Source organism: Carya illinoinensis, chromosome 11 (assembly GCF_018687715.1).
Source record: "Carya illinoinensis cultivar Pawnee chromosome 11, C.illinoinensisPawnee_v1, whole genome shotgun sequence".
NCBI classification, from domain to species: Eukaryota; Viridiplantae; Streptophyta; class Magnoliopsida; order Fagales; family Juglandaceae; genus Carya; species Carya illinoinensis.
This window is the reverse complement of record NC_056762.1, coordinates 28,149,602-28,166,148: the sequence shown is the minus strand read 5'-3', so window position 1 is coordinate 28,166,148 and position 16,547 is coordinate 28,149,602. Positions and strand designations below refer to the sequence as shown.

The following is a 16,547-nucleotide window of genomic DNA, read 5'->3' as shown; positions in this document are numbered from 1 at the left end:
TGGATGTGGACAATTGTTTTGGAAATCCTTGTAATTTCTTTTTTCCTCTGCTGGGTTTGCTCTGTTTTTTGACAGTGTTCTCTTGAAATAATCTATGTCTCATAGTTCATGCTAGTATCGATATTGGGCTTTAAATGATCGATCTATCTCCATTATCTACTGAAAAGCCTCCTTAATTATATATGCTGACAATAAACTTTCACTTTTGAAAAGGTTTAGAAAATGATTAAGCTTTATGTGGTGGGCTAGACGTTTAATTAATAAATATGATTATAAACGCAGTTCTACCTCTTGAAAACACTGCTCTAACTTTTCCCCCTTCCGTCTCAACCTTCTTAGAGTCATCAACATCTTGTATTTTCAGTCTTCTCTAGCTTGTACATCTTGCATGGTCCACTTGGTTTTAAGTAGTTGACAAACCTCAAGCAAGTTTTTAGCTGGACTTCCCATAAATTTTCAGCAAAATATTTGTGTGCCATATTGCATTTAATATTGTTGGGCAATTATTCATATACCTATAAGTCTTTCTTTTATTAATATGGAAATCAATGTGTCCATGTCCAATATAGTTGACTGGTTGTGTCTTTGTGCAGAAATTGGAAACTGTGATTGTCTACTATGACAGGTGAGGGAGAGGTCTTGGCTGCAAATAGACTACTTTGAACAAATACTACAAATTAAAAGGCAAAAGAAAAAGGGAATAAAGACATAGAGATACATTCTGAAATCGAGAAATTTGATAAAGTACATCATCTAGAAACATAGCATTCTAGAATATAGAGATATCATGACCTGTACTATTTTTCTGTTGGTCCATCTAGTGTGAGTATGGATACTCGCAGTGGTGAATTGGTGTTTTTATCTGACACTCATTGCACATTTTATTTCCTAAACACTCTTTGGATGTGCTGATCGCACTGCTTCACCATGTTTTCTTTTCATATTCATCATTGCTAGAATAGGTGAAATAAGCTCCACATGGCAAAGGAAAATTTTGTGAAAGGTTGGCTGAAATCCAAACTTAGAGATGATCTTGTGAAGGCTTTTATCCAAATATATGAGTTTATAATCCACGGATTTATTCTTGTTATGAGTTGGATCCTTTACAATGAAAAGAATTAATGTCGTTAGCAATACTTTTCTTTCTTTTCTTTTTTTTTTTTTTGATAAATTCGTTAGCAATACTTGAAACATTTATGAAGTTCCATTTCTATTGACTTGGATCCGTATTCTGCATTTTCTTGATATCTAATGTTGGATATTTTCCCTCAACTTTATTATATATCACCCCGTCCCCCAATTCAGTTCAGCATGAGCATTCTTTTAACTATTATTTGCTTATGAGGTTGACCATGTTTCCTTTTTCTATTTAGGTATACTGATGATATGGAGCTTGATGATGCTGTGCATACATCTATCCTGACGCTGAAGGAGGGGTAAATAACTGTTCTTTTTATTATTTTCATGTGCAGTCTATGCCTCATCTGATTAGATTTTTGACCATTTTATTAATTACTTGTTGAGGCTTCCTCTCTAGATTATGTTATTTGTATCTGATACTTTCTCTAGATTACTTGTTGATTTAGAGACTTGCTATTAATTTAGAGACTTGATATAGATTATGCTTGTGCAGTTGATGCTTGACTGTTATCCTCCCTTGTGCAGCTTCCTCAATTCCATATTCAACTTTCAAGATGTGAAGAGCATTGTAATTTTTTTTTTTTTTTGAAATAGTAGCAGCATTGTAATGTATTATTATTTATTTTGTTCTTTGTAATGGATTGTATTAGTTTAATTAGTTGTAATGTATTATTATTTATTTTGTTCTTTGTAATGGATTATATTAGTTTTTAATTAGTTGTATTGTATTATTATTTATTTATGTTTTGCATTGAGATGTAAACAAAAATTTTATCTATTTTTGCATTTTTATTTATATATATCAGATATATTTTTTTTAAAGTGCCATATATATTTTTTGGGGTTTTAAAGTCTGAAAAAAAAAAAAAAAAAAAAAAAAAAAAAAAAAAAAAAAAAAAAAAAACCCGGATTAGACCCGGTTATAACCCGGATATCCGGGTTTTAAGCCAAAAACTACAAAAAAAACCGGATATCCGGTTATAATCCGGATATCCGGATTAGACCCGGTTATCCGCCCGGATTGGAATCCGGGTCAATCCGGACGGATAACCGCCCGGTTTTTAAAAGCCGGATCCGGATCCGGTTATGGCCGGATACCCGGATCCGGATCCGGTTGAACACCCCTAATGAGAATGTAGTAGTGGCCAAAAAAGCTCTCAACTCTGCTCTCTCACATAACCCCGACCGACCCCACCCCACCCCACCCCTTCTGTAATCGGGGCGTCCTCTCCCGCCGGTACAATGGAGGCCAAGCGTCTCTCTCTGTCTCTCTCATCGAGCATGTGGGAGGTCTTTCCTCCTAGTCCTAGATTTGGCTCCATCTTAAGACCCTTGTGCCGATAGGATTTGCTTCTTGTCGATGTTGGTCGTTGGTTTTTTTTTTTTTTTTTTTTTTGGATTTTAAAAATTGAAATTCAATATCGATACCGGGTTGGAAGTTATGTTTATGTCTAATATGAATATGAATATTAGATTATAGAGTCGTTCTACGGTCACCGAAGGACATCTAGAAAAATTGTCCCGTGCATTTTATTTTTTTATACTTTTTTTTAATTATCATAAACATTTAAGAAAATTTAAAACAATCACCACATTATTTAAAAGTTTTTCTTAATCGCTAATTAAAAAAAAAAAAAAAAAAAAAAAAGTGGAATCAGGACACATTCGGGACAACTTTTCGGTAAAAATAGTATTTCTCTATATTATATAGATCAATTTGAATTCAATCTATTTAATTAAACAGGTTAGATCTTAAAATTCTAAATTCGACTTGTTTAATTAACGGACGACACAACATACTTGCTTAACTGATTTAGTAATTAACTTTTATTGCTTGTGGAATGTCTCAAAGCGAGTCGATTGAAATTCACATCTACCATTCATTTAATTCGTTTTTATATAAATGTGTTAAGTTGACTTATATATTCTTTTTTAACTCAATTAATATAATTAATATAATTTTATATATAATACAATGAAAATATTAGTTAAATCGATAAAAGTGACCGATCGAATTTTTTATCTTTATTTATTTTTATTTAATGATTAAGGAATGAACTATTAGTGAGTTCATATTTTTTATTTTTTTTAAATATTTAAAGATATATAAAAAGTTATTGAAAGAAAAGGAATTTTTTTTTTAAAAAAAAAATACATTTGTACTTGTCAATTTATTTAGTTAAATCATCATAATCAAAAGCAATTTCCATAATACAATAATAACTATATAATAAAAAAATTAAAATTATAACTGGATTCATGATAATATTTAAGTCAATAATATATAAATATATATATACTAGTGGAGGCCAAATGTGCTCTGCACGTTTGCTTAATTGTGTTTTTTTATTGTCTTATACAAAAATTTGTTTAGAGCAAATTTGAACAAAAAAACAGAAATACAAACAGATTTCTTTTTTTTTTTCATGATCATTGTAGTTCTTGACCATATTGCATAGGGCCAATAGAGAGAACATTAAAATTTTTGTGTTGTTGCTGATTGAATATTTCTGGATCTGCAGCAAGTTGAATCATCCACTGTTTTTTCTGAAACTTGTACTGCAACAGCCTCTATAAACGGCATATGCTCCTATATTGTAAATATTTAATGGGATTAGAGAATCAATAAATGTGTAAATAATTAATTTACAAAAAAAGCAAAATAAAAAAATAGTTAGTATGCTCCTATATGTTATATATTTAATAGGATTAGAGAATGAATAAATGTGTAAATAATTAATTTATAAAAAAAGTAAAATAAAAAAATAATTATTATTTTATTATAATTTAAAGTTGAAATGTTTGTGTATAGTATAGAAACTGTAGGAATGAAAAAATTTATTTTATGAATTTTAAGTTGTGAAATTTATTTTGATGCGTTTTCTTGGTATTAATTATTGTTTTGCATTTAAATTGATATTTACTTTAAATTAGTTTAATGTTAGACTTTAATTATTTTATTTTATTAATATTAAGTTGTAGTGTTTTTATTTGGCTCTTATTTATTTTTTTTATTGTGCATTTTTCTTTTATTGAACTCTTCTATTTTTGGATTGGACCTGTTTGAATGTATTTTATTTTTCTTTTGGGCCCAGCCCGACCCGTGAGCCTTCAACCCAGCCCAACTCGTGAGCCTTCAACCCAACCCACTAAATTCCTCCCAAACAGCGTCGTTTGGTCCAGCCCTTAGGGCTTCTTCATCTCTTCTTTTCTTCTCCTTATTTCTCCTACGCGCCGTTGTTCCTCCACCTCATTTCCGTTGTTTTCATCCCCTTCATCAATCCGTGCTTCTCTTCTTCTCATTTTTCATTTTATTTTATTTCTTTCATCTGTTTTTCATTGGGTTGTTGTTGTTCCTCCACATCATAATAACATACGTGCCAAAATAAAATTATTTTCATTTGATTGTATTTTCATGTATTTTAATTAAATGATTATTTTATTTAATATAATTAGTGACTCTGTTATTTTAATTTTAACGTGTTTTTCATTGTATTGTAATGTTTCTATTTGGGCTTTATTTATTTTTATTGTGCTCTTCTCTTTGTTGGACCATCCTATTTTCGATTTGGGCTTATTGCTGTTAGATTTCCCTTCATTTTGAGCCCAAACCCATTCAGAAACCCAGCCTAGCTTGTGAGCCATGAAACCCAGCCCTCTCTCCTTGGCAATACGGCGTCGTTTGGCATGCCTTAGGGCTTCTTCTTCTTTCTTTCTTTCCTTCTCAGCACCGTTCACTTCCCTTCTTCTTCTTCCTTTAGTTGTCGTAGCTCTTCTCTACCGTTCTTCAACTGGTAATTTCTACCTTTCACTTCTCTTTGTTTTGGTTCTATAATTTTCTGCAAAATCGATTAAATCTTCTCTCATTTTTGCATTTTCATTTTGCTATGTTTATATTTTTTGCAGGTTGGCCAAAGCCTTATTTTGCACATTCTTTCCTCTTCTTTGTTGTCTTACGTAGTTCTTGTTATTTGTGGTGTAAAAGCTTTGTTTTTTCTCTTGTTTTTCCCATTGAATCGCGATCTGTTTGGTTCCTGAAATTGTGCTTTGTTTTGCCTCCAAACATGAAACTTGAGACCCAGTCCGGAGGGCGTGGAGGTTGGGAAGCTAAGGGGCTCTTTTACGATGCTGCACAGGGTGGCCTCGTTCGATGGAGCCGCGAAGGGCGTGCGGCCGTATATCATCTCGTAGATGAAGATCCCGAATGCCCACCAATCAATATGGAGTCCTTCTTTGGTCACCGAAGGACATCTTGAAAAATTGTCCTGTGCAATTTTTTATACATTTTTTAATCATCATAAACATTTTAAAAAAAATCATAACATTATTTTAAAAAAATTCTTAATCACTAATTAAAAATGAAAAAAAGTCGAATTATGACACATTCGAGACAATTTTTCGATAGAAATAATATTTCTCTAGATTATATAGATCAATTTGAATTCAATCTATTTAATTAAACGGGTTAGATTTTAAAATTCTAAATCCAAATTGTTTAATTAACGGACGACACAACATATTTGCTTAACTGATTTAGTAATTAATTTTTATTGCATTAACTTCAATACCATTCATTTAATTCGTTTCATATAAATGTGTTAAGCTGACTTATATATTCATTTTTTTTAACTCAATTAATATAATTTCATATATATAATACAATGAAAATGTTAGTTGAATCAATAAAAGTGACCGATTGAATTTTTTATTTTTTATTTATTTTTATTTAATGATTAAGGAAGTTATTATTAGTGAGTTAGTATTTTTTAAAAAAAAAATATTTAAAGATATATAAAAAATTATTGAAAGAAAAGGAAATTTTTTTTTTTTTATAAAAAAGTACATTTGTACTTGTCAATTTATTTGGTTAAATCATAAGTCTCAAAAGCAGTTTCCATAATACAATAATAACTATATAATAAAAAAAATTAAAATTATAACTGGATTCATGATAATATTTAAATCAATAATATATAAATATATATAACTAAATATTTATAAAATTTATTCAGATTATATAAAATTATGAATTTTACGAATTGATCTGCAATTAAGTTATTTATTAATTAATCATATTTTATGAGATGAAGCTTACTGGTGATATCAGATATTGTCCTGAGGATGTGAATCGGGGTGGGCATCATCATCTCACGCACTCGATCTGTGCCCCTGCGGAAGGTACCTGTCACCTGATCATAGTCCATTTCTGATATGCTTTTCCAGTCAACCAATCATCAACATTTTTTCCAGGCACGTGTACGACTTGCGTTTCTGTCGGCTCTCGTGGCTGCAATGCTTAACTGCACCCGTCCCTTCATCTAGGAATACGCTTTCTGACATCAACGCTCTTTTTTATAGGTTTAATTATTTTAAGCTCTTTAAAATAATCTTGGTAGTTTTCTGCAAAAAAGAATGGAACACTTTCTATCAATTTGTAATGAATATTCGCTAAATAAAAGAATAATAATATCTATTCTCATCCCTTCACAAACTAAGGGAAGGTTTGGATTTAAAAATAAAATAAAAATAATTTTAGATAAAAAATAAAAATGAAATAAAATATTATTAAAATATTATTTTTTTAATATTATTATTATTTTAAAATTTAAAAAAATTAAATTATTTATGATATTTTATGTGAGATTTTGAAAAAATTATAATTATGAGATGAAATGTTTTTCAAATCTAAACGGAACCTAAACATACTTTATCATTTTAAGAAAAATTCTATTTTTTTTTTTTTTGAAATAGACTTCAATTCATTACTGAATGAAGGAAGTTACAGCTGTGACCAATAATTGCGGATAACAAGCCCCGATTACAAGCCAACTACCCATCGGTTGTACGCTCCCCGTACACAATTTTCATTGCGCCGAACTATGTCTAAAACTTTTAAGCTCTCCAATGACGACACCATATTGAGATGCGAGACTCTGGTAAACAGAAATGTCCATCTCGACTCGTCTGCAAGAAAAAACAACACAAACCATCCTCATCCTCTAAAAGAGAAGAGGAACTATCCAACCTTCACCCTCTATAAGAGGAGAGGACTCACAACCCTCATCCTCAAAAGATGAGAGGTACTTGCCTATTTCAAAAGATATTTATTAAAATCTAAAATAAAAGCAACTATAACAGACACTGAAAAAAACAAACTATTAAGACACTATGCCGTATGCCCACTCGCCTTTCGCCCAACCCCTTTCTGCACATAGATCTCTGTCAGCACCTATGATTCTCATTGTAGCCTACATCAAGCACAGGTAGCCTACACCACGCCATTCCTGCACAATGATTTCTGACAACAATCCAACCGTAACAGAGCCACCTCCTGCACAAGGGTTTCTCACCGTCGCCAGCTTCATCCCCGTCACCGTCGCCAGCCCATAACCACCAAAACCATCCATACTCCACTTCGGCTAGACTAAACGGAAAACAGAAATGAAACCAATGAACCGTCGAGAGGCTTATTCCAGACACCCAAACCAAAAAATCAGATCTAGCAGATCTAAACAACCAAAACGAAAACAATGAAGAACTAAGAAAAATTCTATTAATCATCCTTACACTACACATCATATAATTTAAAACATAAATATATAAATGATTATAAAAAGAATTGTATGTGTATCATTTTCATTTTCATAATTATGGGTTATGTTGGATCTCGTTAAAACTTAACTATAATAGTTTGATAAATAAGTAGTAAGCCAGTCTTTTCTACCACAAAATAGATAAATTTTTTTATATTGTTTTATTTTTTACTTTTAATTTTTCTTAATTTATATTATTATTATTTTTATTTTTATTTTATCTTAATATAATTTATGTTTATTACATATCTACAAAAAAATATTAAAAAAAAATGCAAATGTGAAATGTACACATTGAATCGTGGATTCATTTACTATGAAAGCGATCTACAAGAAATGTTAACTTCAAGGAGCAACTTTCATAAATTAAAACGCATACATCATAATTTTATTAAATTCATCTAAATTATCTTTAAAAAGTATATTGAAATGAAAGTCTCACAATTTTTTTATCCTTCCCACTTTAAAGGTATGTTTGAAGTTGTATTAAGAATCTAAAAAAGTGTTTAACTAGCTTTAAAAGATCTTTAATAAAAAAAAAAATTAAGTTATTGAGTGTTACATATTAAAATACTTTTTAATTTCAAATAAATTAAAAATTACGTTTATGAAAAAGTATCATTACAACTTTAGGATAATGCGAAAGGTAATTTGAATTTTAAAAAAGTTGTCAATGGGCGAAAATATCCATATAACTTTCAGATAATTACGAATTTCAAACTTTTGATGATATAATTATAATTTAAAAAAAAATAAATCATTTTCATTTCTACCTCAGAAAATATTTTTTTAATTTATTTCCAAACAAATATAATATGTTTGAAAGTGTTTTAAATATATGGTTACCAAATAGTAAATAATTTTAATAGTATAACTTATTACTTAAGTTATAAGCTATAAACCCTAAAACTATAAGTTATATTTTTCATCTCAATTTCAAACATGTACTAAATGTTCATTTAACATTTTTCTCACATAAACTAAACGTATAAGTAGTGATGAGCGCAACTTTCTAGCTTTTAAAAAGAGATTAATATTCTGTTGAATTCAGAGGGTTATTCTATTCTATTGAGTTCTCTAAATTCCAACCATTCTTTTCAAGTAAGGCTTATCATTTTTAAGTTTTGAATTCTTTATAAAATATAATAAGTATTAGTTAAGGTTGTAAATATTTGGTTGTACTAGTGTATCTCCATGCTCTTTCATGTCCCGTTTGGTTACATAGATGAGATTCATAGATGAGATTAGATGTATAATTTTTTTTAAATATAATAATTAGATAAAATGAAATTAAATGATTTATTTAACCAAACAAGAGCTAAGTGTATTTCCTTTCTCTGCCATTTACACGTGACTCCAAGTGATTGGCAATTTGGAAATAAATAAATCCAACCTAGAAAAAACAAATAACTTTTATGTATTGGATGCTACTACGAGAGGGAGGATACCGAATAAATAATGTTAGATATAGTTATAAAATATGTAAATATTTTATAATTTTTTCTTTTTTTAAAAAATAAAATTTATAACTATTATTTAAAATTATTATTTTTTATATAAATCTCATATTTACTCACTCTTTTATAAAAATATTATCACATATTTTATGACTGGCTATATAATATATTCTTATTTTATAAATTTTTTGAAACAAAATTGATACAAGTGTCCCGTGAATGATAATATAATCCGAGCGACCGTGGCCCCACCAATGGAATGAAAACGGTCATGATGTGAGTTTAAAACTTTAATGGCTCCAAAGACCCATAAACGTGTCCCTATCTTCCTCTTAAATATCTTTTTTAACATCATAATCTTTTGAAAGGGTAAAAGAGATCTTATCGCATTATTCCAAAGGGCAAAGTTGTTCACTATTTTTGTATATCACGTCCAGACCATTAATTTGAACTATATTATTGTCCATTTATTTAAAGGTCATAAAAATCAGCATTTTTCTTAGAATCCAACCATCATGTGTTAGGTAATCTATTTTTATATTCGATGAACATTTTTTAAATGGATTAGAAGAAGTTTCCAATCCTCCAACCCAATATGTGATAAACTTTTTTTTAACTTTTTTTAAAGTAATGTTAAAAATATGTTAATCACTTTTTTTTTTCCCTAAACAAGCTTGCATATATATATATTGAAAAGAAAATACAAAACGTCTAAGGAGGGTTTTTTCTACTATCAATATACAAAATATTATTAAGAATGCTAGTTAATAAAATGCTATCAAACTTAGAGTTTGTAGCGGCCCATTGTGCCACTGAGTGCGTGAATCGATTTTGAAATTTATCAATTTTTTTGAAAATCTAGTTCTTTTGAGATCTTAAAGAGTTTGCTATATCTTCTGTGATCGGAACGATTTGCCAAACTGCATCTTCTCTATTGATAGAAGAAATGACTAACTGTGAGTTCCCTTCTAGATTGATAGATGGTTGAGTAAGATGTGTAGCCATTTTGAGAGTCAAATTTGTTGCGAGTGCTTCTACAATCAACAGAGTTATGGTTGGATTGTTCTCAGTCCATATTTCAATAATCTCCCCTTTTGTGTTCTTACTTACTACTGAGACTACAGAAAAAGTGTTTCTGATAGCTGCGTTAAAGGAGATACTGATTTGGTTTTGAAATGATTTTTGCCATAATTTATCTGCCTTTGCATTTTGCTTTTTTTCCCAAGCATGAAGATTTTCTTGGTATGAGAGGTTCAACTGTTTTGATGCTTGTTGAAGAAATAAAACTGTATCATTATGGACTATATCATTTCGAAGCCTCCAGATGTAATCCGTGATCAGTATTGCAAAAAGTATAAACAGTTGTTCTTCTTGTGAATTGAGACCCGGCTTCTATTATGGATTTAATATGAAGGAGAACCAATCATTCATAGAGTTTATAGATAGGGACGAGAGATTTAAAGGCCACTTACTCTGACTCCACAAGATTCTTGAGATCGGGCATTCTATAAAGAGATGTAAGAGGGTCTCAAAGGATATGTGACAAATTTAAAGAGTTTCCTCTAACTTAATTTTGAGATTTAATACATTACAATTTACAAGTGGGACAAAGTTTTCCTAAGATGAGTTTCTTCCGACTCGTTTATAACTATACAAGTTTTCATTAAGCATGCGATTAGTACATTTTTTTTAATTAAATTTTAGTTTAAAAAATTATTATGTGTCCATTCATTAAAAAAATAAATTTTCTATTTACATGCTGATGTGGATAACACATCTAGCAAAATATTTACATGGCATAATTTTTTTTTTTTTTTTTTTTTTTTTTTTTTTTTTTTTTTTGTGTCTAGGAATCATTTGATTCAAAACAACCACACTTACATCATAGAATCAGATTAAATAATTTGTGATATACAATCAGGATATGAATCCCACCAAATTATCAAGTCATCAAAATTTCAGGCATGTTTTGTTATTCTATGAACTGCTTTATTAGCCATACATCTAGTATGTTGGATAGTATATTTCGGAATAAACTTTATCAGTTTCTTTATCTCATATAACGGGTTGTATAGCAAAGACATGCATTCTCCATCAGCAAATAACTCATTAACCATAAGTAGAGAATTATTTTTAATGAAGAGCTCATGTATGCCCAAAGATATGCAAACTTGTAAACCTTTCAAGATAGCAATCAGTTCAATCTCCATTAGATTATTCACCTCATTTTATTCTTTTACTAGTAAATAAGATGACCCCACCTTTATTATCTTTTAAGAGAATCCTCACTCTTACTCTGCATTGATCATGGAATATAGCCCCATCAACATTCAATTTCAACACCCCTAAAGGAGGAGGCAGCCAATTGCAACTAGACAACTTTTTCTGCTTTCGATGTTCTTGAGCTTCCTTATGTTCCTGAGATAAAGACCGGGCATACTCTACAACTTGCTCAAGTTTTAATATTTTTTCTTTGTACATTTTTTGGTTCCTTCTATACCACATACCTCAGGCCATAAGAAAAAACTTTTCCACATCCCCATTACTCCCTCTGAGCATAACCTTCTTTGTAAGATGCACAAAGTCTTCTTTCTGTTTAGCTACTATCAAGTAGCTAAATTGTTTTTGCCAACAATCACTTATGGAAGGGCAGTAGAAGAGTGCATGACTCACATCTTCTTCCACCTCTTTAATTACTTTTTGATGTTTTAAATTCTTTAGAGTTGAGATCCCATCTTTACAGGTTGTGCATGCAAACACTTTCACTTTATTTGATATATTCATTTTCCATATCCTCTTCCACACTTTTCTCTATTCTTCAGCATCTAAGCATTCACCTACCTGCCTGGATTGTCCAAGTGCATGAAAGAATCTATATGCACTTTTGACACTATAAGTCCCATTCTTTTCATGTTCTCATATGAGACAATCTGGTCTATTTTTTGAACTAATAATAATTTTCAAAACTTTTGCTGCTTCTCAGGGAGCTAAGATTCTTCTGACTTTTTTCACATCCCACCACTTTGTGGCATCATCAATAAGGCTTGCCAGTATTGCATTATCTTGATCAGTGGGTGCAGTGGAAAGTATTTGGTATAAGTTTACGGTCTGGCAGCCAAAAATATGTCCACATATTAATAAATTTTCCATCCCCATTCTCCATCTACATTCTTGCATCAAATTCTTTTTAGCTTCCCAAATATCTATCCATACATAAAAATGGGCCGCAACTAATGTTGACCAACTGAAATTGGTCTTTGGGAAATACTTAACCTTAAATACTTTATGCAGCAAAGTAGTGTCTTCTTTTAAATCCTCTATCCCCGCTTGGCTAGTAGAGTTTGATTGAAAGTCTGCAAGTCCCTACATCCAATTCCTCCATTTGTTTTTTGACTCACACATCTTCTTCTAACTCACTCATCAAATTTTGTTCTCATGCTTCTTTATTTTGACCCCTCCAGAATTTTGCCATCATATTTTCCAGCTCAGTACATAGGGTTCTAGGGAGTTTGGAGCAACTCATTGTGTATGTTGGAATGGACGATGACATAGCCTTGATAAGAACTTCCTTACTCCCTTGAGATAGCAAATTTTCCTTCTAGCCTTTAAGCTTAGTCCATACTTTGTGCTTCAGTTTAGAAAAAAACTTTCTTCTTTCCTTTGCCAAACGTTGGAGAAAGTCTTAAATATTTCTCATACTGTTGATAATTTTTTACCCCCCAAAATGCCATGATCACGTCTTGTTGGTTGTTAGGAACATTCTTACTAAATACCATATAGGTCTTCTCTCTGTTCATTTTCTAACCCGAGATTTTCTCATAAACCTCAAGTAGATGTTGAATATCCAAATTTGTCTACATATTTACCCTGCAAAAGAGAACACTGTCATTTGAAAATAAAATATGATTTATTTTTGGTGCTTCCTTGCAGATCTTTATTCCATCAATCTGTTTATACACTTCAGTCTACTGCATTAATGAAATCAAGCCTTCAGTGCACAATAGAAATAGATAAGAGGATATGAGATCCCCTTGTCTTAGACCTCGAATGGGATATATAGGGCCTTTAGGCTCTTCATTCACCAAGATAGAAAAGGACACTGGCTTCGTACACAATATGATCAAATTCACCAATTGCTCACCCAAACCCATCTTCTTTTTCACTTTTTCTAAGAAGCCCTATTCAATTCTATCATAAGCCTTACTCATGTCAAGTTTCAAAGACATGAAGCCTTTCTTTCTGGCTCCCTTTTATTTGAGAAAATTAATCAATTCATAAGCTACAAAGACATTATTAGTAATAAGCCTCCTTGGAACATAAGCACTTTGTGAGTTTGAGATCACACTCGATAGAATGCCCTTAAGTCTATTTGCAAGGATTTTTGAAATTAACTTATAAATAACATTGTGTAAACTTATTAGCCTATAGTCAGAAACAATTTGAGGCTTTTTCTTCTTTGGAATCAATGTAATGAAGGTGTGGTTTATCTCATTTGAAAACTGCCCACTGTTAAGGGTACATAGCACATCATCTGTTACATCCTTTCCAACTACAACCCAATATTTTTGAAAAAAGATTAGAACCATGCCATTAGGCCTTAGAGCCTTAGTAGAGTTCATTTGTCTCAATGTCAAAGAGATTTCATCTGCACTAAATTCCTAAGAGAGCCTTTCATTCATATATGTGTTTGTGTTTATCCTTACTTCAAGTCCATCCAAGAAATCCTTATTACTAGCCTGTTTAGAAGCCTTAAAGTTGCCAGATCACCATCTTTATATGAAGAAAGTCCAGATAAAGTGCATTTTCCTTTCTTAGATCACCATCTTTATCTTGTTGCCCCTTAGTGTTCATATCTACCTCTTTCGGCAAAATATTTGTTACAGTCAAAATATTGCCTTTTCTAATCCTTTCTTTCCCACATCTCTATCATCGCATTTCCTTTAATAAGCTCTTCCCTCCCTCGATCACTCCCATGATTTCCTCTTGAACTCCCGCATCTTCCTTCACCATCATTGGACTCCAAATTTGTGTTCCTTGTCAGAGATTTTCTAGTTTCCTTAGCACCACCACTCATTGCCATATTCTATCCTACTTCCTTTTTGTTACTCTTTTCCATTGTACTGAAATTCCCCACCAGATTATGTTGCCTTCTTCTACCACCCAAATCTACAAGTAACCAAGGCCCGAATTGTTTTGATTCATCATTGAGTTGAGAAAATTGTTGACAAACCTCCCCTTCATGTAGTATTTTTCCACATTTGAAACAAAATTTCGATAATTTCTCATATTGCAGGGGAATCCAATACTTAGCACCATTCAGAGCAATCGTCAACTCCACAATATTCTTGCCTATCAGTCGTTTTGTCTAGATCTTTCCTATGAAACACCTTTCACCCTTTCTTTGAACTTCTGTAGTTGCTTCACCCTCCAGTTCAATGGCTACATCTTATTTTTTACTCTATTTTAAGTATCCCTACATTTCTCGTAATCCTCCATAATTAAACACCAAATAGAGGAATTTGTATGAAAAAAAGAACCCCTCCCCCTCCACTATAATCTAGTGATTAAGTTACACTACCTCTATTCTCTCAAGAGAGAAAAGAGAGGAGATTCAAGAATATGCCTTAAATGATTTTACTTTACATGACATAATTTGATTTTGAAGAAAGCTTATAAAATTTGAATATTATAAATTAAATCTTATCATTTAAGTGATATAGATATTGTGTTTTATACATCATCTTGCAAATAGAAGAATTTGCATGTATCGATTTTTTATATGGGTTGTAGGAAACTTGCTCCAATTCAATTTGGAGGAAGACAAATGATTTGTACAAGCTCCAATAAACAATTCTTGTATAGGACCTTTGTAAAAAAATAATTCCAAAATAAAAAGTATACTTTTTTTTAGTAGGACCCACATTTTTACAAGAAGTTTGCACGGGATTTGTCTACATGAGACTTGTGTCTATTATTAACCTAGAAAGAAACTTTATCCTTAAATATGCTAATTTAGATAGGACCTTTGTAATATAAGATTATAAATAATAATTAAAAAGTGTAAAATGTATTTTATTTTAAAAATTAGTTTTGCACTTGAAGGCAGTACTAATTTATAGGAGTTAAAAGTACTAAAAGAGTAACGAATTTTACACGTTTATTATTTTTCTTCCATTAATTTTTACTTTCAATGTTTTAAACCTCAGATTTTACCATTTCCGGTGTGGTCCGTTAGATTTGTTTGTAAAAATATGATAAAAATATCTAATTAACAAAAATTTCAAGCCCAAGAAATAAAATCATAAAATACAAAATAACAAAAGGAAAACAGAATGAAGATTTCACTCAAATCGAAGAGGAATGGTAATCCCGAAATATATGGCAAAAAGGGAGGGTTAATGATATGAAGGAAGAGTCTTTGTTTCCTAAATAACACGCGCGTCAATCTATATCGGTGTCCAGCTATCATGCGAAAACGTAGCTTGGACTTGTACAGACACTCTCTCTCTCTCCCGCATACACTTCAGTGGCTTTTCTCCTCTCAATCAATGGTGTTTTTATATGTACAAGACAACGAAAAGCTATGAGACAAAGCGCAGACCATTTCTGGCCCAGGTAGAGTCTTAAAGTTTCACGCAGATCGAAGTTTCCCATACATTCTGCTGGAAATTTCCACTTAATATATATATTTTTTTCTCCCTTCTCTCTCGCTTTCTCGCCAGCCAAACGGTAAAGTTCTCTAACTCCCTGTCCGAGTATTTCATTTGAGCTTTTGCGCTGGAAGCTATGTCATTTGTAAATTGCACGAGATTTTGGTGTTTTTTCTTCCTAATTCCGTGGCTGAAATGTGGTTCTCTCTCCAGCTCTAATTTTGTTGTTGAACTTCGATGTCAGCTTTTTGTGACGAGTCTTTTTTAACTGAGGGCATACGAGGGCGGGCATGCAAATGTGTGCTTTTGAAATGATCGGCAGTGGCATTTGCATGACTGATTGACTAATTTTTTGATATGGTTACACATAATCTTCCTTCTCCTCTGGTGAATGTTCTCTCTCTGTCTCTTCAAATGAGTAATGTGTGGACCATGAAACGGAAACTTGTATCAATAAATGATCATTTGAAATACGTTTTGCATATTGAATTGTGGTTGATTCTTGTAAGAGATGACTGAAGAGTAAAGGAAATGCTTTCAATTTACTTCGTTTAGTTGTGCTTGGAAATTTCATCGTGAAGTCTTCCTTCATTAAAATCATTCGGCAAAACGTTTTATAATATGGAGTAAAAATTAGGCCGCTGTGGATATTTGATGTAAGATTGATTAGCGTACTGTGGGTTAACACAGGTGTAATGTAAACTCTA

At 31.4% G+C, this 16,547-nt stretch overlaps 1 protein-coding gene across 3 annotated transcripts in view; it reads left to right on the top strand.

Moving 5' to 3' along the window:
- Positions 1-15,647: 15,647 nt before the first annotated feature.
- Positions 15,648-16,547, top strand: part of LOC122280995 — a 49,724-nt gene continuing 48,824 nt past the window's right edge. Inside the window, exon 1 of one of the 3 annotated variants that reach the window (XM_043092172.1) lies at positions 15,648-15,805. The gene's annotated coding sequence lies outside the window, so the exon portion shown is untranslated. Of the gene's footprint in view, positions 15,920-15,943; positions 16,228-16,547 lie in introns of those variants that run through there. The other 2 variants (XM_043092173.1, XM_043092174.1) reach the window with 2 other exon arrangements.